The sequence below is a fragment of the Salmo salar genome, chromosome ssa24 (assembly GCF_905237065.1).
Source record: "Salmo salar chromosome ssa24, Ssal_v3.1, whole genome shotgun sequence".
NCBI classification, from domain to species: domain Eukaryota; kingdom Metazoa; phylum Chordata; class Actinopteri; order Salmoniformes; family Salmonidae; genus Salmo; species Salmo salar.
In genome coordinates, this window is record NC_059465.1 from 2,361,350 (window position 1) to 2,386,094 (window position 24,745).

The following is a 24,745-nucleotide window of genomic DNA, read 5'->3' on the forward strand; positions in this document are numbered from 1 at the left end:
CTTTTCACATTTTTGACAACTTTTACTTTTCACTACATTCCTAAAGAAAAGAAAGTGCTGATACCCCAAACAACTACTTAAGTAGTACTTTACAGGATTTTTATTTTACGCTACTGCAAGCGTCTCAGCTTGGAGTGCTGATCTTGGATACGTTTCTGGCTTTTTAGAACATAACGAATATGATAACATGGATAGGGGGGACCTTATCCAAAATCAGCACTCCTACTTAATACAGGCTGAAACAGATTGCCACCCATAGAGTAACTGGTGAAAGGAACAACTTCACTACTCGGTCCAGTTAGAGGGGGTGATGACTCAGTGGAAACAGGGGAAAATAATACAGGTTTATTGCCAGCCTCAACATACACCAGAATTACAGGAGAAACAGGAGAAACAGGAAGTAGTGATATAGGAAGTATGACGTGATATCTATAGAAAAAGACAGGAATATGTATTACACAGTGGTATAGCTAAAGATATACCAATATTAATAGTAAGAGTATTAGCAGATAACATGGAATACAATAACAAGGCTATACCAATATAAATGTCAAGTGTACAGTAGGAGAATATTCATAGGTATGTGTAATGACAGGCTATAAATGTGATATAACACATTTATAAAATGTATCAAATCTAGCAAGGAATAGGATGCAAGCTAACATCAGGAACAATGTAAGCTAACATGGTAAACAACTTAACATCCTTTACAGTTAACAATTTAGCTTAGCATGTTAGAATTCTGGTTATCATAAGGGGCCAGCATCTTGGAATGGTCACATGATAATAACAACTGGAAGTGGCGGATACGGTAACGCATGTTGGCCAGAGGCCATATTGAATAGGAAAAATAACTTTGCGGCCATCTTGGGCCTATAGGTTTCAATGGCAAGCAGAGTAAATATTGGCCCAACAGTAAAATGATTAATAACGCAACCATAAGGGGATAAACTGGCTATGTAACATGATATACTACAGCAACATGATATCGATATCGCTACCAACTAAGTTAAATCAAGTAACAATAATGAATAGTAACAGCACATACAGAAAGTAACTATAAAAGCACTCTGGCTGCAAAGTCCATTTACTCTGGGCAGTGATGAAGGCGCACACACACTAAAGTAGTCCAGAGGTTGTAGCATGAAAGGTGTTCACCAGTTGTAGTCCTTGGATGGTGAAGTCCAGATGTGAAGGGTGCAGCTTAGAGATACAGGTGTATCCAATCTCCCTGTGCAGCTTGAGTAGGCTGAGGTTAGAGCAGCCTAAACTGGTCCATACCAGGTAACTCCTTAATGGTGATTGGCTGCATCAGTCTGGTGATCAGAGTGATATTTTCTCGGCTAAAAAATGGCAACCAATCAGAGGTCAGTTGACCAAGGTCAGGGGAGGTGAGAGAGATCTTCAGCCAGACACGTCGGCACTGGAATGAGGAGAGGTGTCAGAGTGGGCTGCAGAAACTTCTACGTTTTGGGGAATCCACAGTAGGTTTGCCAGACAGGCCCTAGACTAGTGTATCACACTCCTGATGATACTACAAGTCATATCTGATAGCACTTGAACATAATGTATGTGACCGGGGTTAAACCTAGGTCTTTTGTATGCCAAAATACTGTTAGCCCAGTGAGCTAGCTTTACCTCTTGGTGATGCCATTCAGAAACACAATATCAACTTTCACTGCTATGCAGATGACACACAGCTATACATTTCGATAAAACATGGTGAAGCCCTAAAATTGCCTATCCTGGAAGGCTGTGTTTCAGACATAAGGAAGTGGATGGCGGCAACAGAGGTTCTAGCTCCCAAGAAACAAAGAGCTCGGCAGTCGGATCTGACAATGAATCTCGATGGTTGTACAGTCGTCTCAAATAAAACTGAAGGACCTCGGCATGCATCTGGACCCTGACACCTCTTTTGACGAACATATCAAAAATATTTCAAAAGCAGCCTTTTTCCATCTTCGTAACATTGCAAAAATCAGGTATTATTATTTTTTGTCCAACAATGATGCAGAAAAGCTAATCCATGCTTTTGTCACTTCAAGATTAGACTACTGCAATGCTCTACTCCCCAGCTACCCAGACAAAGCACTACACAAAATGTAGCTAGTGCAAAATACAGCTGCTAGAATCTTGACTAGGACCCAAAAATGTGATCATATTACTCCAGTGCTAGCCTGGCTTCCTGTTAAGACTAGGGCTGATTTCAAGGTTTTACTGCTAACCAACAAAGCATTACCTGGACTTGCTCCTAACTATCTCACCAATTTGTTCCTGCTGTACATACCTACACGTACGGTATGGTCACAAGACGCAGGACTCCTTATTGTTCCTAGAATTTCTAAGCAAACAGCTGGAGGCAGGGCTTTCTCCTATAGAGCTCAATTTTTATGGAATTGTCGGCCGATTATGTGCGAGACGCAGACTCGGTCTCAACCTTTAAGTCTTTATTGAAGACTCATCTCTTCAGTAGGTCCTATGATTGAGTGTAGTCTGGCACAGGGTGCGAAGGTGCACGGCCCTGACACTAGAGTGACGAACCACCCTTGCTGTCTCTGCCTGGCTGGCTGGCTGGCTTGCTTGCTTGCTTGCGCTTTCGTGCGGTGGGGAAGATCTTTGTGGGCTATACATGGCCTTGTCTCAGGGTAGTAAGTTAATGGTTTGTTTTATATCGCTTTGATGGTTTGGGGGCTGTGCTTTGGCAAAGTGGGTGGGGTTATAGCCTGCCTGGTTGGCCCTGTCCGGGGGTAACTTTGGACGGTGCCACAGTGTCGTCGCCCTCCCCCTTCACACCAGGACCTGAGCCCTAGGACCATGCCCATGTCCCCAGTCAACCTAGTCGTGCTGCTGATCCAGTTTCTGCTGTTCTGCCTGCGACTATGGAACCCTGACTTGTTCACGGGGACTTGCTACCTGGACGCGCTGCTGATCCAGTTTCTGCTGTTCTGCCTGCAGTTATGGAACCCTGACTTGTTCACCGGATGTGCTACATTCTCGTGCTGCTGATCCAGTTTCTGCTGTCCTGCCTGCGGCTATGGAACCCTGACCTGTTCACTCGTTGTGCTATCTCGCCCGGGACCTGCTGTTTCGACCCTCTCTTTCTCTCTCTTTTTTCCTGCTAAGCAAAGTCTAGGTATTAGCTTGGCAGCCAATGCAAGTCTAAAGGTCTGTCAAGGAGCTTATGCAAACTTGGTTCCGAACCACCCCCAGACCATAATACACATGCACTATGGGATGCATCTCTGCCTGTGCGCATACATTCCCATTTAAAAAACCCTGTCAAAGCTCATCACTGCTGCCCTGGCCAGTAGGGACTGCAAGGGAGCCATGAGGCATGTTCATTTAATTTGTTGCCTGGTTTTGAATCTATCATTCTCAGGTATAACACCAGATGGCAGTGTAGCCTCAGATTTTATGAATACTGCCACGTGACATATTCGGTCAGAATTGACATATTTCTGTGACCGACATTCACGCTTTCAGTGTTCAATTAACATGTTCGTTTGATGTGGGCATGAGTAATGGACTGAGACCTCATACAGTGTGCCAAAGTATTCGTGATCATTTTTAACATGTATATTTATCGTAAAGCAAAGGAAGGATGTCTGTGATGATCGCCTATAGCAGATAACCGATTAAATTGTTGTCCTGTTCTTCTGTGACTCTGAACTCGATTGTTTTGCCTTGTAATAAATTACACATAATACAATGTCAAATTGTGTCGAGTTAAATGACAGCTTAAATGACAAATTTGACAAGAAGAGATTTACATTTACATTTTAGTCATTTAGCAGACGCTCTTATCCAGAGCGACTTACAGTAGTGAATGCATACATTTCATACAAATTCATAAAAAAAAAATCTTCTGTGCTGGCCCCCCGTGGGAATCGAACCCACAACCCTGGCGTTGCAGAGATCTGATCAGTGTACTTTATTGAGCAATAATCAATGGCCATTACCTAAACAATTGTGGCACGTATAGGGGAAGAAACATTGACTGCTTGTTTTTGTGCCAAACCATAACATTTCTGGAGGTGCATCGAACTGCTTCTTGACACAATCTACGAATTTATTTTTCAGCCTGTCAAACTAGCTGTCAGTGACGAGGGGCTGTACTCGTGTGTAGCAGAGGACTCTCGAGCCCTCATTCAGGAAGTCCTGACAACTCTTCAGAAAGTCAAGTCATCTCCTCCGGAGTTGGACTAAATGTTATTGGAAACGTGGGATTCATCACTGGTCAGTTTTTACATTGGTTTATTCATGATGTGTATATCTTATTGATTTAAACGTTTTACTGTTGTAATTTGCTGACCTCATGCAGTACGAGAGACACTTCCAAGTTCCTACAACGCTGCCATCATGTCTTAGTTTCCTCTAGCTGAAGTCGAAGTATGTTACTGTGAATTGAGTATTTCCTAGTCATACTACCAGGCTAATGTAGATTAGTCTTCATCATGACTCATAGCTTGCCAGATAACATGACTACTGCCAAAGTTAAGATTTGAACGCATCTGTTGTATTAACGTCAGTCTGTGACCAGATAGGCAGCCAGTGGAGTGCGTATGGTAGTTAAACTGTGCAAGCCAGTTAATAACTGTTCTGTTGGTTGGTTACACCTGCTCGCAAAACAATTCTCACTATCGGTTTAATTGGACATTGTTTGTACATACAAGGCTATTTAATCGATGAAAGTATTGTTGGCAAATGAGGAACAGAGGACGCATTTTCATAAAAGCACCTGAGCTCATGGGTAAGTGTATTGCCAACAAATAACAAGCCAGTTTGGTACGCAAACTGAACCGCTCGATAAATAGTACACCATGTTTTCAAACCTGTATTCAGTTGCTCAAAAGCATTTCAACTTTGTTTTGCTGTCAATTTTGAGAAATGTCATTTTGTTCCAAGAGAGGTTTTACTTGATCATTGGCGAGTTGTCACTAGACAGATGGGTCTACAGTGTAGCCAGACTGTCTGGCTGTGTCACAAACTGTTTTCCAGCGGATACATTGTTGCGAGTGAACGCTCTACAACCATCTACTTTATCATTTTCTGGACATCATACGATTGATTGATTGCCATACATCGACGACGATGGCATAGCGCAATGCACATGTTAGACAATGTCAATGAAATGAGACGATATAGGCAATACAGTAACTGACAGACTGACAAAAAAGTACAGTCCCCGAGTCTAGTGCGCCTATTCTATTTGTGCTCGAAGCAAATGTTGGACTTGTGTACACTGGGTAGGCTAGTTTAATAACATTGACAGCTACATTCAAAACATTATTCTGTTTGATTTCCCGTCTTTTGTCATTCGTGCAATGATTTCAAGCAGAGCTTAGCCACTAATACAGAGCTTTTGTTTCCGTAATCTGCATAAAAGTAAATGTAGGTTAACATGACCCGCTTGAAATGAATGATTTTAAATGGCTAAAATAGCAGCCAGTGGAACAGCCTACAAAAACCAACCTGACTTCATGATGTCATCTCTCTTATGTGTACAGCTTGAGTAGCAAACTAACAGATATGTTTTTAATGAACATGCAATAGCTTGCAATTTCCCAAGATATTGCCTTAGCCATGTGAGGTCATGAACTGCCATATTTAGCATATTGGTATTCAGAGCTTGTCTTGTTTATTCTGGTTGCCAGGTGTATATTGAAACCATATTCGTTTTTTAGAGGGGTTTGTTTATTTTATTTATAAAAAAAAAAAAAACTTGACTTAAGGAAACAAATTAATTCATAAATAAACATTCTTTCATTACATAAATTGCATAAGCCTATGCTTTCCCATACAGTAACCTCAAGTAGGCCATCTAGCTCATCAGTAAGTCTCTGGCTTTGAGAGAGAAGTAGCAATGAACAGAAAGTTACACAGTGCCAGGCCTACTTTTCTTTCCATAAGGATGCCTGCATTGCCTGGCTATCTAGCTGATAATACTGGTATCTAGGCCAGTTCAATGTTTATTGTATCAGGATGAATGTTTAAATGAAGACAATAGCCTGAAATAGGTGTGTGTGTGTGTGTGTGTTTTGTGTGTGTGTGTGTGTGTGTGTGTGTGTGTGTGTGTGTGTGTGTGTGTGTGTGGCCAAGGTTCAACTGAACTTGCCCTTTCAAATAAAATTGTATTTGTCACATGCGCTGAATACAACTTTACCGGGAATTGTTTGCTTCAGAGCCCTTCCCAACGATTCAGAGTATTAAAAAAAAACACATAAGGAATAAAATGCACAAGAATGAAGCTATATCTTTTAATTTAATTTAACCTTTATTTAACTAGGCAAGTCAGTTAATAACAAATTCTTATTTACAATGACGGCCAAACCGATGATGCTGGGCCCAATTGTGCACCGCCCTATGGGACTCCCAATCACGGCCGGATGTAATTCAGCCTGGATTGGAACTATATACAGGGAGTACCAGTACCAGATCAGTGTGCAGGGGTACAAGGTATTTGAGATAGATAAGTACATTAAGGCAGGGTAAAGTGACGAGACATTAGTATGGATAATAAAAGTAAGAATTAAGACCAGAGTAGCAGCAGCATATGATGAGTGAAAGTTTTGTTGGTGTGTCTATATAGTGCCTTCAGAAAGTATTCATACCCCTTAAAATTTGGCAAATATACAGAAATATGTAATTTACATAATTATTCACACCCCTGAGTCAATACATGTTAGAATCACCTTTGGCAGCGATTACAGCTGTGACTATTTTTGGGTAAGTCTCTAAGAGCTTTGCACACCTGGATTGTACGATGTTCGCACATTATTCTTTGAAAAATTATTCAAGCTCTGTCAAGTTGGTTGTTAATCATAGCTAGAGAGCCATTTTCAAGTCTTGCCATAGATTTTCAAGCAGATTTTAAGTCAAATCTGTAACTAGGCCACTCAGGAACATTCAGTGTTGTCTTTGGTAAGCAAATGCAACTATATTTGTCCATGTATTTTAGGTTATTGTCCTGCTGAAATTTGTCTCCCAGTGTCTGTTGGAAAGCCACCTGAACCAGGTTTTCCTCCAGGATTTTGCCTGTGCTTAACTCTATTGTTTTTCTATTTATCCTAAAAAAAACTCCATAGTCCTTGCCGATGAGAAGCATTACTCATAACATGATGCAGCCATGCTTGAGAATATGAAGAGTGGTACTCAGTGATGTGTTGTTGGATTTGCCCCAAACAATGCTTTGTATTCAGGACACAAAGTAAATTTCTTTGCCACATTATTTGCAGTTTTACTTTAGTGCCTTATTGAAAACAGTATGCATGTTTTTTAATATTTTTATTCATTACAGGCTTCTTTCTTTTCATAATGTCATTTAGGTTAGTATTTGGGATGCACAATATAGCGGTTGAACATATCGGAATCGGCCGATGTCTGTCTAGTTTAAAGCCGATATGCAAAACCGATGTCAAAGCTGATGTGCATACCTATATAACGGAGGTACATGACTAATGACGCCGACGTAAAATGTTGTGCAACACAGCATTCCTAACCTAGCCCACAGAAAAGTCTGCAAACACCGGCCACGAATGATGTGTTTACCGATTGGTCGACCGATTGTGATTTTTTTTTAATGACAATTACAACAATACTGAATGAACACTTATTTTAACTTAATATAATACATAAATAAAATCAATTTAGCCTCAAATAAATAATGAAACATGTTCAATTTGGTTTAAATAATGCAAAAACAAAGTGTTGGTGAAGAAAGTAAAAGTGCAGTATGTCGCATGTAAGAAAGCTAACGTTTAAGTGCCTTGCTCAGAACATAGGAACATATGAAAGCTGGTGGTTCCTTTTAACATGAGTCTTCAATATTCCCAGGTAAGAAGTTTTAGGTTGTAGTTATTATAGGAATTTTAGGACTATTTCTCTCTATACGATTTGTATTTCATATACCTTTGACTATTGGATGTTCTTATAGGCACTTTAGTATTGCCAGTGTAACAGTATAGCTTCCGTCCCTCTCCTTGCTTCTACCTGGGCTCGAACCAGGAACACATCGACAACAGCCACCCTCGAAGCATCGTTACCCATGTAGAGCAAGGGGAACAACTACTCCAAGTCTCAGAGCGAGTGACGTTTGAAACGCTATTAGCGCGCACCCGCTAACTAGCTAGCCATTTCACATTGGTTACACCAGCCTAATCTTGGGAGTTGATAGGCTTGAAGTCATAAACAGCGCAATGCATTGCGAAGAGCTGCTGGCAAAACGCATGAAAGTGCTGTTTGAATGAATGCTTACGAGCCTGCTTGTGCCTACCACCGCTCAGTCAGACTGCTCTATCAAATCATAGACTTAATTATAATATAATAAACACACAAGCCTTAGGTCATTAATATGGTCGAATCCGGAAACTATCATCTCGAAAACAAAACGTTTTTTTTCTTTCAGTGAAATACGGAACCGGTTCGTATTTTATCTAGCGGGTGGCATCCCTAAGTCTAAATATTCCTGTTACATTGCACAACCTTCAATGTTATGTCATAATTACGTAAAATTCTGGCAAATTAGTTCGCAACGAGCCAGGCAATGAACGCAAGAGCAGTGACACAATTTCATGTTAGCAGGCAATATTACCTAAATATGCAGGTTTAAAAATATATGTATTGTGTATTGATTTTAAAGAAAGGCATTGATGTTTATGGTTAGGTACATTGGTGCAACGACAGTGCTTTTTTCGCAAATGTGCTTGTTAAATCATCACCCGTTTCTCGAAGTAGGCTGTGATTCGATGAGAAATTAACAGGCACCGCATCGATTATATGCAACGCAGGACACGTTAAACTAGTAATATCATCAACCATGTGTAGTTAACTCGTGATTATGTTAAGATTGATCGTTTTTTTATAAGATAAGTTTAATGCTAGCTAGCAACTTACCTTGGCTTCTTGCTGCCCTCGCGTAACAGGTAGTCAGCCTGCCATGTAGGCTCCTCGTGGAGTGCAATGTAAGGCAGGTGGTTAGAGCATTGGACTAGTAACCAGAAGGTTGCAAAAACGAATCCCCCCTGAACAAGGCAGTTAACCCCCGTTCCTAGGCCGTCATTGAAAATAAGAATGTGTTCTTAATCTGACTTGCCTAGTTATATAAAGGTGTGTTAAAAAATAATTTAAACAAAGAAAAAAAAATCGGCAAATCGGTGGCCAAAAATACCGATTGTTATGAAAACTTGAAATCGCCCCTAATTAATAGGCCATTCCGATTAATCGGTCGACCTCTATTTACAATACTGCGTTGGTAATAAAGCATGATTTGTTCGACCGCAACTTCTGGGGTAGCTAGTTTTAGCTTAGTACCTAGCTAGCACCAATACAACCATCCTGAAAACAATGACCAGTAGAAACTGCAGTCATTTTCATTACTCTTACCAATGATTTAGGAATCTTTGTGAGTAAGTATTAGCTTGGTTGCCACTTGGTGTTCGCCTATTGAAATTGAACTTCAGTTAATGAAAATAAATAGCTAGCCAGCTACTTAACCCTGTTGCCCAGAGCTAACGTTATAAGCAGCCAGCTAGCTTCATCTGGCTAGTGAGGCTCGACCGGACCGGGTTATGTGTTGTGAAGCTAGCCACAATAAGGATTAGGCACAATAGTGGAAATTTGTGGTTTGCCTTCAAAATAAAATAACGTCATTGACAGTGATGCGAATACAACTGTATTTTGAAGGCTAACCGCAAAGTCCACTGTTGTGGCTAATCCTTATTGTGGCTAGCTTCACATAGATGGGTCTGACCACCATTAATCAAATAAGAACTGTCTCTATAAATAAGGGTTATTTTAGATGATGACACCTAGCTATATAGTTAGCTAGCTAACTATAGCTGCTGAAGCAGATTGTCGTTTTGCTATGTTTTTGGGAAAGAACATTGTTTGCATCCATGAGCTAGCTTTTTTTTATGACAGCACTGTAGGTGCGCGAGACAACATTACCAGCATCATAGCATACATATCGATGAATCGTTGTGACATATGAAATACGAGTGATTGTGTAATAACTACGTAAAAAATTCAAGAACGTGTTTATTATGTAACGTGCAGTGATATTCAGGTCCTGATTGGTCAACAAGTGTTAATTGACACGCAAAGACCCAAACAGCGTTCCATAGAAGTCCTGGTTGAGAATGAAACGGCACAGCAAGTAAGTGAAAGAAATAGGTTTTGATTATGTTTTACTGGTATTGGGGACATACGTAAATGCCAACAAAATAACTTTTTGTGTGTGTAACCTCTTATTTAACTAGGCAAGTCAGTTAAGAACAAATTCTTATTTACAATGATGGCCTAACCCGGACGAAGCTGGGCCAATTGTGTGCCGCCCTATGGGACTCCCAATCACGGCAGGATGTGATACAGCCTGGATTCGAACCAGGGACTGTAGTGACGGCTCTTGCACTGAGATGCAGTGCCTTAGACCGCTGCGTCCGTGTGTGTGTGTTTTAACTATTTAACTGTACTAGAATGCTTAAAAGGTAAAAAAAAAAAAAAGTTCATATCTGTATCAGTTTTTTTTTATTGATTTTTTTGCAAGGAAAATATTGGATATCGGTATCGGCCAAAAATGTCATATCGGTGCATTACTAGTTAGTGTTGTAACTACAATGTTGTTGATCCAGCCTCAGTTTTCTATCACAGCCATTGAACTCTGTAACTGTTTAAAGTCACCATTGGCCTCTTGGTGAAATCCCTGAGTCGTTTCCTTCCTCTCTGGCAACTGGGTTAAGAAGAACGCCTGTATCTTTGTAGTGACTGGGTGTATTGATACACCGTCCAGATTATAATTAATAACTTCAAAATGGTCAAAGGGATATTCAATGTGTTTTTTATTTTTACCCATCTACCAATAGGTGCCCTTCTTTGTGAGGCATTGCAAAACCTGGTCTTTGTGGTTGAATCTGTGTTTGAAATTCACTGCTCGACTGAGGGACCTTACAATTATCTGTATGTGTGGGGTACAGAGATGAGGTAGTCATTCAAAAATCATGTTAGCCACTATTATTACACACAGTGAGTCCATGCAACTTATTATGTGACTTGTTAAGCACATTTTTACTCATGAACGTATTTAGGCTTGGCATAACAAAGGGGTTGAATACTTATTTACTCAAGACATTTCAGCTTTTCATTTTTAAGTAATTTGTAAACAATTCCACTTTGACATTATGGTGTGTAGGCCAGTGACACAAAATCTCAATTTAATACATTTTAAATTCAGGCTGTAACACAACACAACGTGGAACAAGTCAAGGGGTATGAATACTTTCTGAGCTCACTGTAGTGTGTACCAGTCATGAGTTTGGACACCTACTCATTCAAGGGTTTATCTTTATTTTAACAAATTTCAATCATTGTAGTATAATAGTGAATACATCATAACTTTTAAATAACACACATGGAATCATGTAGTAACCAAAAAAGTGTTAAATAAATGAAAATATATTTGAGATTCTTCAAAGTAGCCACCCTTTGCCTTGTTGACAGCTTTGCTCACTCTTGGCATTCTCTCAACCAGCTTCACCTGGAATGCTTTTCCAACAGTCTTGAAGGAGTTCCCATATGTGACCGACCAGCTGAAATCGGTCTTATGTTGCAACATTTGAAATTGTGTTTTTTACATTGAATAAAATTAGAGACTTAGAGCTACCAAATGGTTTATCATATATTACAGTTAAGGAACAATGGGAAAGTAATTTTGCTTTTAAACTTGTAAACTCACTTTTGAGAAAATGGCCTTTTGAATCTTTTGGTACTACTACTGGAGAGCCCTTCTTTGTCTACAGCCATTCAACATCGTTCTCACCCTCTTAAGCTTTAGCCCCACCCATCTCTTTAAGGGTTGATCCGAGCGTTCAGTACTAACAGAAGTCAAGCACCCAAGCTAACTTGCTAGCTACTTCCAGACACATATTGACAAAAGTTCACTGAACATTACTCGTCCTAGCAGAGCTGGTTAGGCTGTTATATTATCCAGAGCGTTGGTGACTGCAACTGTGCTGTCAGATTGTCTGTTTGTATATTCGAAATGTGTGGCTCTCGGAGCGTGCAGAGCGCACACCGGACGCTCTGGCCGATGAGTAGGGTTGATCCGAACTTTCTGACCTCACAACGGCAGTCAAGCGCTCAAGCTAACTGGCTGACATTGGCTAGCTTGCTAGCTACTTACAGACATATAAAGAGAGAACTCCCCACGCTGACCATTTTACTCGCGCTAGCAGAGCTGGTTAGGCTGTTATGTTATCCAGAGTGTTGGTGACTGTGCTGCTGGCAACAATTTAATTATGTTTTTTTGCCGACGTTTACTGACACCGGCTATATTCAACGGGTGTTGAGCGTTCATAAAATTAACAGTTATTCTGCGCTCAGGCACACTCGGAGTGCTCTGATGTCAGAGTAGATGGCCAGACTGAATTTAGGAATGCACCCGAAATGGTTACTTGCATAGTGGAGTCATTTAAGACTAGCTAGCTAGGAAAACAATGAACCATAATCACAACAAATGACGTTACCAACCTGCATGAACCTGCAGGTAGCTAACCAACCAGGTTCAATGCTAACTAGCTAACATTAGGCTATAGCTAGCTAAGCAAATGGCTCTTTCTGTCAAAATTAGAATTGTGTAATATCTGAAAATGTAGCTAGCTAGACTGTTTTACCCGTATACATAATTCATGGATGGACGTGTCTCCTGTTGGATGCCATGGTTGCCCTTAGTTTGAAGATGTAATCTGGAGACAGGTGTTTTCTCCGTCTCCTTAGCTATCATACTCGAATTCCACAGATTTTCAAAACTTGGTCCTCCAGAAAGTGGAAAGCAAAATTTATGCAGTTTGAATACATGATACATAAAACAAAAAAAAGCTGCGTTAGACAGAATTACCTAGACATACTGACAAGCTCAAATAGTCAGAAGTGTGCTATATGGCAGACTGATCTCCCAGCATGTCGAGCCCACTCATGATCTCTGCCAATCATGGCTAACTGGAAGGTTGGTGTCTTTTTTATGTGGCTAAACCAACTAGGCTCGTAATACATTTTCTTGCCTTTTTCTTCCCAATTTTGTGCTATCCAATTGGTAGTTACAGTCCTGTCCCATCGCTGCAACTCCCGTACGGACTTGGGAGAGGCGACGGTTGAGAGCCGTGCATCCTTCGAAACAACCCAGCCAAGCCACACTGCTTCTTGACACAACGGCTGCTTAACCTGGAAGCCAGCCGCACCAATGTGTTGGAGGAAACACTGTACACCTGGCGACCATGTCAATGTGCCCGGCCAGCCTTAGGACTCGCTAGTGCGCGATTGGACAGGAACATCCTTGCCGGCCAAATCCTCCCATAACCCGGATGACGCTGGGCCAATTGTGCACTGCCCCATGGGTCTCCCGGTCGTGTGAAGTAGTGACCCGCGACATATGCATAGTTTCCTGAAACGGGTCACATGCTGAGCACTTGTTGGTGTCTTTTCCTTCCTCTGCGGTCCAACTCATCCCAAACAATCTCAATTAGGTTGAGGTTGGGTGATGGTCGAGGTCAGTCTGATGCAGCACTCCATCACTCTCCTTCTTGGTCAAATAGCCCTTACACAGCCTGGAGGTTTGTTGGTTCATTGTCCTGTTGAAAAACAAATGATAGTCTCACTAAGCCCAAAGCAGATGGGATGGCGTATCGCTGCAGAATGTTGTGGTAGCCATCCTGGTTAAGTGTGCCTTGAATTATAAATAAATCACTGACGGTGTCACCAGCAAAGCACCATCACAGCTCCTCCTCCATGCTTCACAGTGGGAACCACACGTGGAGACCATCTGTTCACCTACTCTGCTTCCACGAAGTCATGGCAGTTGGAACCAAAATCTCAAATTTGGACCAAAGGACAGATCAGACCAAAGGACAAGTTTCCACCGGTCTGATTGGCTCACGCATTAAGAAGGAATTAAATTAACTTTTAACAAGGCACACCTGTTAATTGAAATGCATTCCATGTGAATACCTCGTGAAGCTGTATGAGAATGCCAAGCTGGCAAAGGGTAGCTACTTTGAAGAATCTCAAATATGAAATATATTTTGATTTGTTTTACACTCCTTTTGGTTACTACATGATTCCATATGTGTTATTTCATAGTTTTGTCTTCACTATTATTTTACAATGTATAAAATAGTAAAAAATAACGAAAAACCCTTGAATGAGTAGGTGTGTCCAAACTTTTGACTGGTACTGTATGTCTTGTGAGTGTGCATAGTCAGTGTAAACATTTAATTATCTTGCACTGACTAACTATTCAGCAGTTTTATGGCTTGGGATAGAAGCTGTGTCAGAGCCTGTTGGTCCAAGAGCCAATGCTCCGGTACCGTTTGCCTGACGGTAGCAGAGTGAACAGTATATGGCTTTGGTGGCTGAAGTCTTTGACAATTTCCTCTGACACTGCCTGATATAACTGCCTGATATAGAGGTCCTGGATGGCAGGGAGCTGTCCCCGTCATGTACCGGGCCGTCCGCACTGCCATCTGTAGCGGTTGAAGGCGGTGCATTTGCCATACTAAGCGGTGATGCAGCCAGTCAAGATGCTCTCGATGGTGCAGCTGTAGAACTTTCTTCCATTCACCGCCCCCTTTCATCTGAACACTGTTAGTTTAGCTTGTCTGTTGAATATTCCGATGTGACATCCTCTCTACCTCCCCAAATGGCTCCGTATGTAGTGCACAACTTTTGACAAAGGCCCATAGTGCACTACATAGGGAATAGTGTGCCATTTGGGACGCACTCCCTGTCACTGACATATTGTGTATCCATGATCTTTTGGCTTGTTCAATGGTTGTGCTTTGGTTGTGAGTATGTGTGCATTACATACAAGTGGCTGTCAGAGAGAGGGAGAGAAAGAGACTGATCTTGTCTCAAATGGCACCCTATTCCCTTTATAGTGCACTACTTTCTTGACCAATGCCCAAATGGAATTGGGTGCCATTTGGGACAATGGCAGGCCCAGGCTCCAGGTCTCTCTCCCAGAAAGGCAGACCCTATTTCAGGGGGAGGTTTATACACTGGCAACAAAAATAAAATACAAAAAAACGTATTTACAAGTATTGCTCTGAGACTTGAAATTGAGCTCAGGTGCATCCCGTTTCCATTGATCATCCTTGAGATGGTTCTACAAATTGATTGGAGTTCACCTGTGGTAAATTCAATTCATTGGACATGATTTGGAAAGGCACACACCTGTCTATATAAGGTCCCACAGTTGACCGTGCATGTCAGACCAAAAACCAAGCCAAGAGGTTGAGACAGGATTGTGTCGAGGCACAGATCTGGCAAAGGGTAACAAAATATTTCTGCAGCATTGAAGGTCCCCAAGAACACAGTGACCTCCATTGTTTAATGGAAGAAATTTGGAACCACCAAGACTCACCAACCACAAAGACAATCTTCCCTTTCAAGACGATTCAATACATATCTAGATACGTGGGCTCCAATACGGTGCAGGAACGATCCGTTTTAGTTTGAAACAATTCGATGCGATACTGTTTGATTAGAGGACCGAATCGATGTGATGTGCTAACATTTGTTCCGTTACAAATAAAAACCTGCTGCTGATGGAGCTCATGAGCTGAATGGGCAATACAAAATATTTAAGTGCCTTTTGAATGGATTAATTTAATTTTTTTACATTTTTATTTCACCTTTATTTAACCAGGTAGGCAAGTTGAGAACAAGTTCTCATAACTGCGACCTGGCCAAGATAAAGCAAAGCGGTTCGACACATACAACAACACAGAGTTACACATGGAGTAAAACAAACATACAGTCAATAATACAGTAGAAAAATAAGTCTATATACAATGTGAGCAAATGAGGTGAGATAAGGGAGGTAAAGGCAATAAATAGGCCATGGTGGCGAAGTAAATACAACATAGCAATTAAAACACTGGAATGGTAGATTTGACAGATGAGTGTGCAAAGTAGAAATACTGGGGCGCAAAGGAGCTAAATAAATAAATACAGTAGGGGAAGAGGTAGTTGTTTGGCCTATTTATAGATGGGCTATGTACAGGTGCAGTGATCTGTGAGCTGCTCTGACAGCTGGTGCTTAGCTAGTGAGGGAGATAAGTGTTTCCAGTTTCAAAGATTTTTGTAGTTCTTAAATAATTAAAGAGTAATATGTACATGTAGGTAGAGTTATTAAAGTGACTATGCATAGATAGATAATAAACAGACTAGTAGCAGCAGTGTAAACGGGGGGGGGTGTAAATAGTCTGGGTACCCATTTGATTAGATGTTCAGGAGTCGAATGGCTTGTGCATTGGTTTGAGTGTGTTAAGAACTGCAATGCTGCTGGGTTTTTCATGCGCAACAGTTTCCCGTGTGTATCAAGAAGGGTCCACCATCCAAAGGACATCCAGCCAACTTGACACAACTGTGGGACGCAATGGAGTCAACATGGGCCAGCATCCCTGTGGAACGCTTTCGACACCTTGTAGAGTCCATGCCCTGACAAATTGAGGCTGTTCTGAGGGCAACTCAAACTCAATATTAGGAAGTTATTCCTAATGTTTTGTACACTGTATGTAGTCACCTGAGCTGTCAGGGAGGCAGGCAAGTGAGCATCTACCACCCCACTAACAGATTAGGGGGGGGGCGCAATGTAGCCTATGCTTTTTTTCTCCCCATACTTTTGATCCAAAATCACCATCACCCACTTATCTTTTTTCCAGATTTAAAGGAGTTACAACTGGTAATGTATCAATATTTATCTTAAATGTGTGATGACATATCCAATTAATATATAGCACAACTCTCAAAATCGAATGGTTTTTACCATTTGAAAGTTTTCAGTGGTTCTCCTCATTGATGCCAATTTTGTTGCTAGATTTAGCAACTTTTCAGACTACACTGGCAACTTATTTTTCAAACGGCACCTAGAAACAAATTTAGCTACTTCAAACTTTTGAAAAGTGACTCAAAAGCTAAAATGCACTCATTTTCCCTCTAAATGACACAAACGCGATTTTCTCTGTAACACACTCAGTCACAACTCACGTGCCTGGCTGCAAAAGTGCATTGTGAGTGACGTCAGCGGCAGGCGCTCAGCTCGTGCACAGCCAGCACCAATTTCAGCAAATTTGCAACTCATTGTTGGCTGACTGCAGAAGCAGTAGTACGGGTTCGACCAGCCAAACCCAATGAATATAGATGGTCACAAATGTTTGATCTTGAACAGAACTTACAACATCAATCAACATGCCTCAATCAAAAATGTGCAGAAAAGAGCGGGAGTCTGTACCTGAACAAATGTCAAATCATATTGTTTGCCGAGATGGTAAGTCAATTTGAGTAACGTTATTGTGTATTCTACGTAATGACGCCATTTTACGTTATCACGCAATGCCATGACAACGTCATTTAGCAACTAATCAACCTGCCTCTAGCAACTTACCCTGAAAATGTGTTGGCAACCCTGGTTCTCTTTCTGCTTTGACAATGCAGTGCCACTCGCAAAAGTGAGTGCTGTCCTTGTTACATATATATCCAAGTTGTATATCTAAAAATGACCATGCAAAACAACCAAATATATTGCTGATGGTGAACCTCAATAATTGTAAATAAAATCAAATGTAAGCCCCGATCAGTAGAAAGGCTATAGCCAGATGATAGTTGTCTCCCTTAGGCTACTTCTGTTATTGTAAAACAACATTTTCAACTGCGCATTTTATGACGATCAACTAATAAAGCATTCATATTGCACAAGCCATTTCACAAGCACTTGAATCCTGAAGGTGCCACACAGATTTGCAAGATTAGGAATAGGCCGCCTACCTCTCGTTTAACAGTATGCAGTTTTACTAGGGGTCTTTCGGTATGCAAAATGACTTGTAGGGCAGGGTGGTGTACCGTATTTTACTATATACATGCATGTTTGGGTTTTTACTTTACCTTTATATAACGGTATTTCAATGTTTGGTTTGTTAAATGTGATACGCAACTCGTGTACGTGTAATATCCGTTATTATAGTTTACTCTGTTTGTTGTCTTTCTCCCTCTCCTGCTGCATGCCAGTTCCCACACCAAGCCCTGGTCCCTGTCACTCAAGGAGAGAGTAGTTGCTCGACCACGGAGTCACGTTCACTTCCTTGCTGTTCACTCTGCAGTCTGCATGGTCAGATAGATGCAACAAGATGTTGGTTACATGCTGCTTTCCACAAGCATTCTATAATTACACTATTAGTTTATGTATCTTACGGTCTGCAAGCTACCGTCTGCTAGTTTGTATTTACTTCGCAAATTGTGGCTAAAATAAATCATGTTAACCCCCTAATGCTAATTGCTAGCTAGCTTGCTAAACGTAGCTATCTGATACAGTATGGTACCAGTGCTATTGTAGACCTAGATAAGCACGTTGTTTGTGCAATGGTATCTTCTAAATCAGAGAGGAGGCTAAGCAAGAATATGTTAGCTAGTTACACGAGGAAAGAAAACATGTCACGTAACATCTAATTAGGGTCACCTGGGCACACTGTTCAACATTTTGGTTCCTACACTGTCAATAATTCCTCCCTGGCTTATTCATTCGTCGTCATGCCAAACAACAATGTATTCAAGATGCTGCCCACTATTCCAAATATATATTTAGAGTAATCATTATATTTCCATGATTCCAAAAGTTCACCAATTTACTAGGCCTAGATTTTTTTTTTTCCCCATATCATGCAGCCCTGAATTATTTTGGTTTAAAGTTGGATTGAACAATCATAATGGAGAAAGCCCCATTTGAAATCACTTATAATGTATGTGTTGCAACCATAGGGTCATGAACTACTCATAAAGCGTATGTAGAACTTTTGTTATTCAAAAACATATCGTTAACAATTAGAAAAATATAAGATATTTTGGCCATATCGCCCAGCCCTAGATCAATGACTGTCAACGCAGTTACATGCTTAGTTTGACCCTGAAGGAGTTTTTTTTTCCCGGAAGGTAGTAAGAATATAATTTACTGCAAATAACAAGGGCCAGTACAATACCAGTATTGCAATACTCGTTAGTATCGTGGCAAGGTAAGAAAATATGAAGCGGATTTAACTTAATTAGGAAAACAGCCGTAATGTTGCAAACAAACATCATTATGTTGTCATCCAGAGTCACATTTATTTATTTTCCAAGCTATAGCACAATATTTGACATACAGTAAAAAATCCCTGTCTTAGGTCAGTTAGGATCACCACTTTATTTTAAGAATGTGAAATGTCAGAATAATAGTAGAGAGAATTATTTTTTTCAGCTTTTATTTTTTTCATCACATTCCCAGTGGGTCAGAAGTTTATATACACTCAATTAGTATTTGGGAGCATTGCCTTTAAATTGTTTAACGTGGGTGAAACGTTTCAGGTAGTCTTCCACAAGCTTCCCACAATAAGTTGGGTGAATTTTGGCCCATTCCTCCTGACAGAGCTGGTGTAACTGAGTCAGGTTTGTAGGCCTCCTTGCTCGCACACGCTTTTTCAGTTCTGCCCACACATTTTCTATGGGATTGAGGTCAGGGCTTTGATGGCCACTCCAATACCTTGACTTTGTTGTCCTTAAGCCATTTTGCCACAACTTTGGAAGTATGCTTGGGGTCATTGTCCATTTGGAAGACCCATTTGCAACCAAGTTTTAACTTCCTGACTGATGTCTTGAGATGTTGCTTCAATATATCCACATGATTTTCATTCCTCATCATGCCATCTATTTTGTGAAGTGCACCAGTCCCTCCTGCAGCAAGCACCCCCACAACATGATGCTGCCACCCCCGTGCTTCACGGTTGGGATTGTGTTCTTTGGCTTGCAAGCCTCCGCCTTCTTCCTCCAAACATAACCATGGTCATTATGGCCAAACAGTTATATTTCTGTTTCATCAGACCAGAGGACATTTCTCCAAAAAGTACCATCTTTGTCCCCATGTGCAGTTGCAAACCGTAGTCTGGCTTTTTTATGGTTGTTTTGGAGCAGTGGCTTCTTCCTTGCTGAGCGGCCTTTCAGGTAATGTCGATATAGGACTCGTTTTACTGTGGATATAGATAATTTTGTACCTGTTTCCTCCAGCATCTTCACAAGGTCCTTTGCTGTTGTTCTGGGATTGATTTGCACTTTTCGCACCAAAGTACGTTCATGTCTAGGAGACAGAATGTGTCTCCTTCCTTAGCGGTATGACGGCTGCGTGGTCCCATGGTGTTTATACTTGCGTGCTATTGTTTGTACAGATGAATGTGGTACCTTCAGGCGTTTGGAAATTGCTCCCAAGGACGAACCAGACTTGTGGAGGTCTACAAGATTTTTTTTTTCTGAGGTCTTGGCTGATTTCTTTTGATTTTCCCATGATGTCAAGCAAAGAGGCACTGAGTTTGAAGGTAGGCCTTGAAATACATCCACAGGTACACCTCCAATTGACTCAAATTATGTCAATTAGCCTATCAGAAGCTTCTGAAGCCATGTCATCATTTTCTGGAATTTTCCAAGCTGTTTAAAGGCACAGTCAACTTAGTGTATGTAAACTTCTGACCCACTGGAATTGTGATACAGTGAATTATAAGTGAAATAATCTGTCTTTAAACAATAGTTGGGAAAATTACTTGTGTCATGCACAAAGTAGATGTCCTAACCGACTTGCCAAAACTATAGTTTGTTAACAAGAAATTTGTGGAGTGGTTGAAAAACGAGTTTTAATGACTCCAACCTAAGTGTAACTTCCGACTTCAAGTGATATATTTTCATCACTATTATTTTCTGTAATTTATTATACTGTGTTTATGTTTAGCGCCATCGTGCTTATCTGTGTTAGACGACGGCTGATGGAATGCCCCTATACACATTTATTAACAGTGAGAAGCACACATTTTGATAAATGAGACCCAGTATGTGCAATGCAATATAACTGGCATAGGCCTGCCTCCTTTCCCCCATGCTTATAAACTGACATCCTGTGTACTTCCTGTGTAAAGGGCACTGTATGCCTCCCTGAGTTGGTGGCAGGGACAACCTGTTGCGAGTGAGTCCCTGCTAGTGCATTGCATTCACATTTCCTCCTCCCCCTCTTCTGCTGCTGCGCAACACAACTCCCTCATGCGTCTCAGCTGAAAGCCTTGAACTTGTTTCTCTTCTTTCCTTCTCCTCCTCCTCCCCCCTGCCATGTGAGAGAAGCCTTACTTTTGTAAAATATATATTAATAAGGGGATGGTTTTCGAGAGAGAGAATTGTCATTTATGTGTGTGTATACAGTGCCTTCGGAAAGTATTCAGACCCCTTTTTCCACATTTTGTTATGTTACAGCCTTATTGTAAAATTGATTACATTAAGAAAAATAAACAATCTACACACAATACCACATAATGACAAAGCAAAAACAGTTTTGACTTTTTTGCTAATTTATAAAAATTAAAAACCAAAAATATCACATTTACATAAGTATTCAGACCCTTTACTCAGTACTTTGTTGAAGCACCTTTGGCAGTGATTACAGCATCGAGTCTTCTTGGGTATTACGCTACAAGCTTGACACACCTGTATTTGGGTAGTTTCTCCCATTCTTCTCTGCAGATCCTCTCAAGTGCTGTTATGTTGGATGGGGAGCGTTGCTGCAGAGCTGTTTTCAGGTCTCTCCAGAGATGTTCGATCGGGTTCAAGTCCGGGCCCTGGCTGGACCACTCAAGGACATTCAGAGACTTGTCCCGAAAACACTCCTGCATTATCTTGGCTCTGTGCTTAGGGTCGTTGTCCTGTTGGAAGGTGAACCTTCGCCCCAGTCTGAGGTCCTGAGTGCTCTGGAGCAGGCTTTCATCAAGGATCTCTCTGTACTTTGCTCTGTTCATCTTTCCCTCGATCTTGACTCTTCTCCCAGTCCCTGCCGCTGAAAAACATCCCCATAGCATGATACTGCCACCACCGTGCTTCACTGTAGGGATGGTGCCACGTTACCTCCAGACTTGACCCTTGACATTAAGGCCAAAGAGTTCAATCTTGGTTTCATCAGACCAGAGAACCTTGTTTCTCATGTTCTGAGTCTTTAGGTGACTTGGCAAACTCCAAGTGGGCTGTCATATGCCTTTTACTGAGGAGTGGCTTCTGTCCTGCCACTCTACCATAAAGGCCTGATTGGTGGAGTGCTGCAGATATGGTTTTCCTTCTGGAAGGTTCTTCCACCGCCATAGAGGAACTGTAGAGCTCTATCAGAGTGACCATCGGGTTCTTGGTAACCTCCCTGACCAAGGCTCTTCTCCCCGATTGCTCAGTTTGGCCTGGCAGCCAGCTCTTGATGGTTCCAAACTTCTTTCATTTAGGAATGATGGAGGCCACTGTGTTCTTGGGGACTTTCAATGCTGCATCATTTTTTTTTGTACCCTTCCCCAGATCTGTGCCTCGACACAATCCTGTCTTGAAGCACTACGGACAGTTTCTTCGACCTCATGCCTTGGCTTTTGCTCTGACATGCACTGTCAACTGTGGGACCTTGTTTAGACAGGTCTGTGCCTTTCCAAATCATGTCCAATCAATTGAATATACCACAGGTGGACTCCAAGTTGTAGAAACATCTCAAGGATGATCAAGGGAAACAGGATGCACTTAAGCTCAATTTCGAGTCTCATAGCAAAGGGTCTTAATACTTATGTAAATAAGGTAATTCTGTTTATATTTAATAAATTAGCAACAATTTCTAAAAACCTGTTTTGCTTTGTCATTATGAGGTATTGTGTGTAGATTGCTGAGGATTTTTGTATTTATTTAATCCATTTTAGAATAAGGCTGTAACGTAACAAAATGTGGAAAAGGTCAAGGGGTCTGAATACTTTACGAAGGCACTGTGTGTGTGTGTATGAACACACTTTCTTATTTTACACTTTAATATTTTATGTGCTTTGCTACTGTCTTAGCATGTATGTATGTATGTATGTATGTATTTATGTATGTATGTATGTATGTGCTAAGACACAGTAGCAAAGCACATAAAATATTAAAGTGTTGCGCTGTCAAGCTTTATGTTCTGCACTGATCTGGGCTATCTCCCAAATGGCACCATATTTCCTTTATAGTGTACTACTGTTGACCAGGGCCCGTAGAGCTCTGGTCTAAAGTAGTGTACTATATAGGGAATAGAGTGCCATTTGGGATGCAGGTCGGGTTTAACTATAAGAATGCTTTCTCGGATGACTAGGAGAATTATGCTCCTCCACTCTTCTTATCCTTTTTCCTTTCTTTTTTCCTTTCTTTTAACCCTTTAGACCTGTAGATTACTGAGAATTTAAGATAACTAATTTTCTCACACATTTCAAGCAGACATGGCTAAAAAAACAAATTACAATTACAAGTTAACTTTGTTTTAAAGAGCACAACCTCTTTTTTAATGACACCATAATCATGGCAATAAGAATACCATAATTTTGCATTCCCTTGTGTAAAGACACTATCAAAAAATTATTAACAACAAACAAAAAACCCTAGAGTATTTAAATTGTAGTACATTTGACTAAGTTACTCAAGTAAAATATTATTTACATATTAAAATAATAAACCACAATGTGACCAGATAACAATATTCAGAAAGTATTTCAAAATCCACACAAAGTAGGCTATTTGATTGACAATGATTCTTACTTCTGTAAAAATGGAACCAAAAAAAATCTAAAATGTCTCAAGATTTAGTACAAAATGTAGAAATAGTAGCCTACTTTGACAAAAATTCAGTGAATGCAACACATTTTAGATGGTACATTTGGAGTTTCTGAATATTTCTCAAAGTATTAGATCTGTTCAGAGACCATTTTACTACACCATTTCCCTAATAATATTTGAAGGATAAATTCATATTTCACACTCACTTTTTAGTGTTTGCATTTCACCTAAAACATGTCATGGAACTTCTGGAAGCACGGCCCCGTCCTGCAAAGTGGCGCAGAACATGTATAGCACCCAAAGGAAGTTTCTACACCTCCCACTCTTTTCCCTGCGTCCACTCCGGATACACACCACACACCCTCTCTCTCTCCCTTCAAACTTCACCAGGGAGTGCCCTGCTTTCAAATGATGAGTAACAATTCGGTCCACACCCCCTGGTGGCACACTCTTGGCTCCCCACTTCCTTCCATTGTAGCCATCACAAAGTGAATGCACAAGCTGCATTTAGAAATGCCTTCAGGGACCAGCACCTGCTGTTTCTGGGAAGGGGCCTTTGCAGGTTCCCCAACACAATATACACATTTACGATGACAATGTTGAGCCTCCCCCAAAACGCATATTTTCTCTATTTTCTGCCTGTGCGTCCAACATTGTAATAGTTCCTCAGTTGGTCAATATGGTCCCCATTTTTCTTATTGTAATCCGTTACAAGCTCTGGAACAGATTGACGTTTGTTCTGCCTGAACTTGGATACTGGATTGAGGATGTCTTTCCCTGAGCTCTTTGTGGACAGAAAATACACATCTCTTTTGTCTCTCAAGTAACACGACCTTAAATTATCTGCAAACCATTTCACACTCTGACTTCTCTGGAGCTTGACCTCCATAATGGCCTTGGGGAAGTTATTTCGATTGGCCCTTAGTGTGACTCAATAATAGATGTTGACGTCAAGCAAGCCTCTCACCAGAGGAATGGAGGAAAAATAGTTGTCTGCGTAAAGCCGGTGGTGTGACAATAGGTAGCCTCTTATGAGCTCCGTTACAACGCTGTAGGCGAAGCTGAGCTCTTTTGCTTCATCCCCGCATGTACCTACTTAGCTGCT

The 24,745-nt window shown here is 41.0% G+C and overlaps 1 protein-coding gene across 3 annotated transcripts in view; it reads left to right on the forward strand.

Moving 5' to 3' along the window:
• The first annotated feature begins 4,162 nt into the window (after nt 1-4,162).
• taok3a (TAO kinase 3a) overlaps nt 4,163-24,745 on the forward strand; it is a 106,245-nt gene continuing 85,662 nt past the window's right edge. Inside the window, 1 exon segment of one of the 3 annotated variants that reach the window (NM_001173604.1) lies at nt 4,163-4,236. The gene's annotated coding sequence lies outside the window, so the exon portion shown is untranslated. 3 annotated transcript variants of the gene reach the window in all.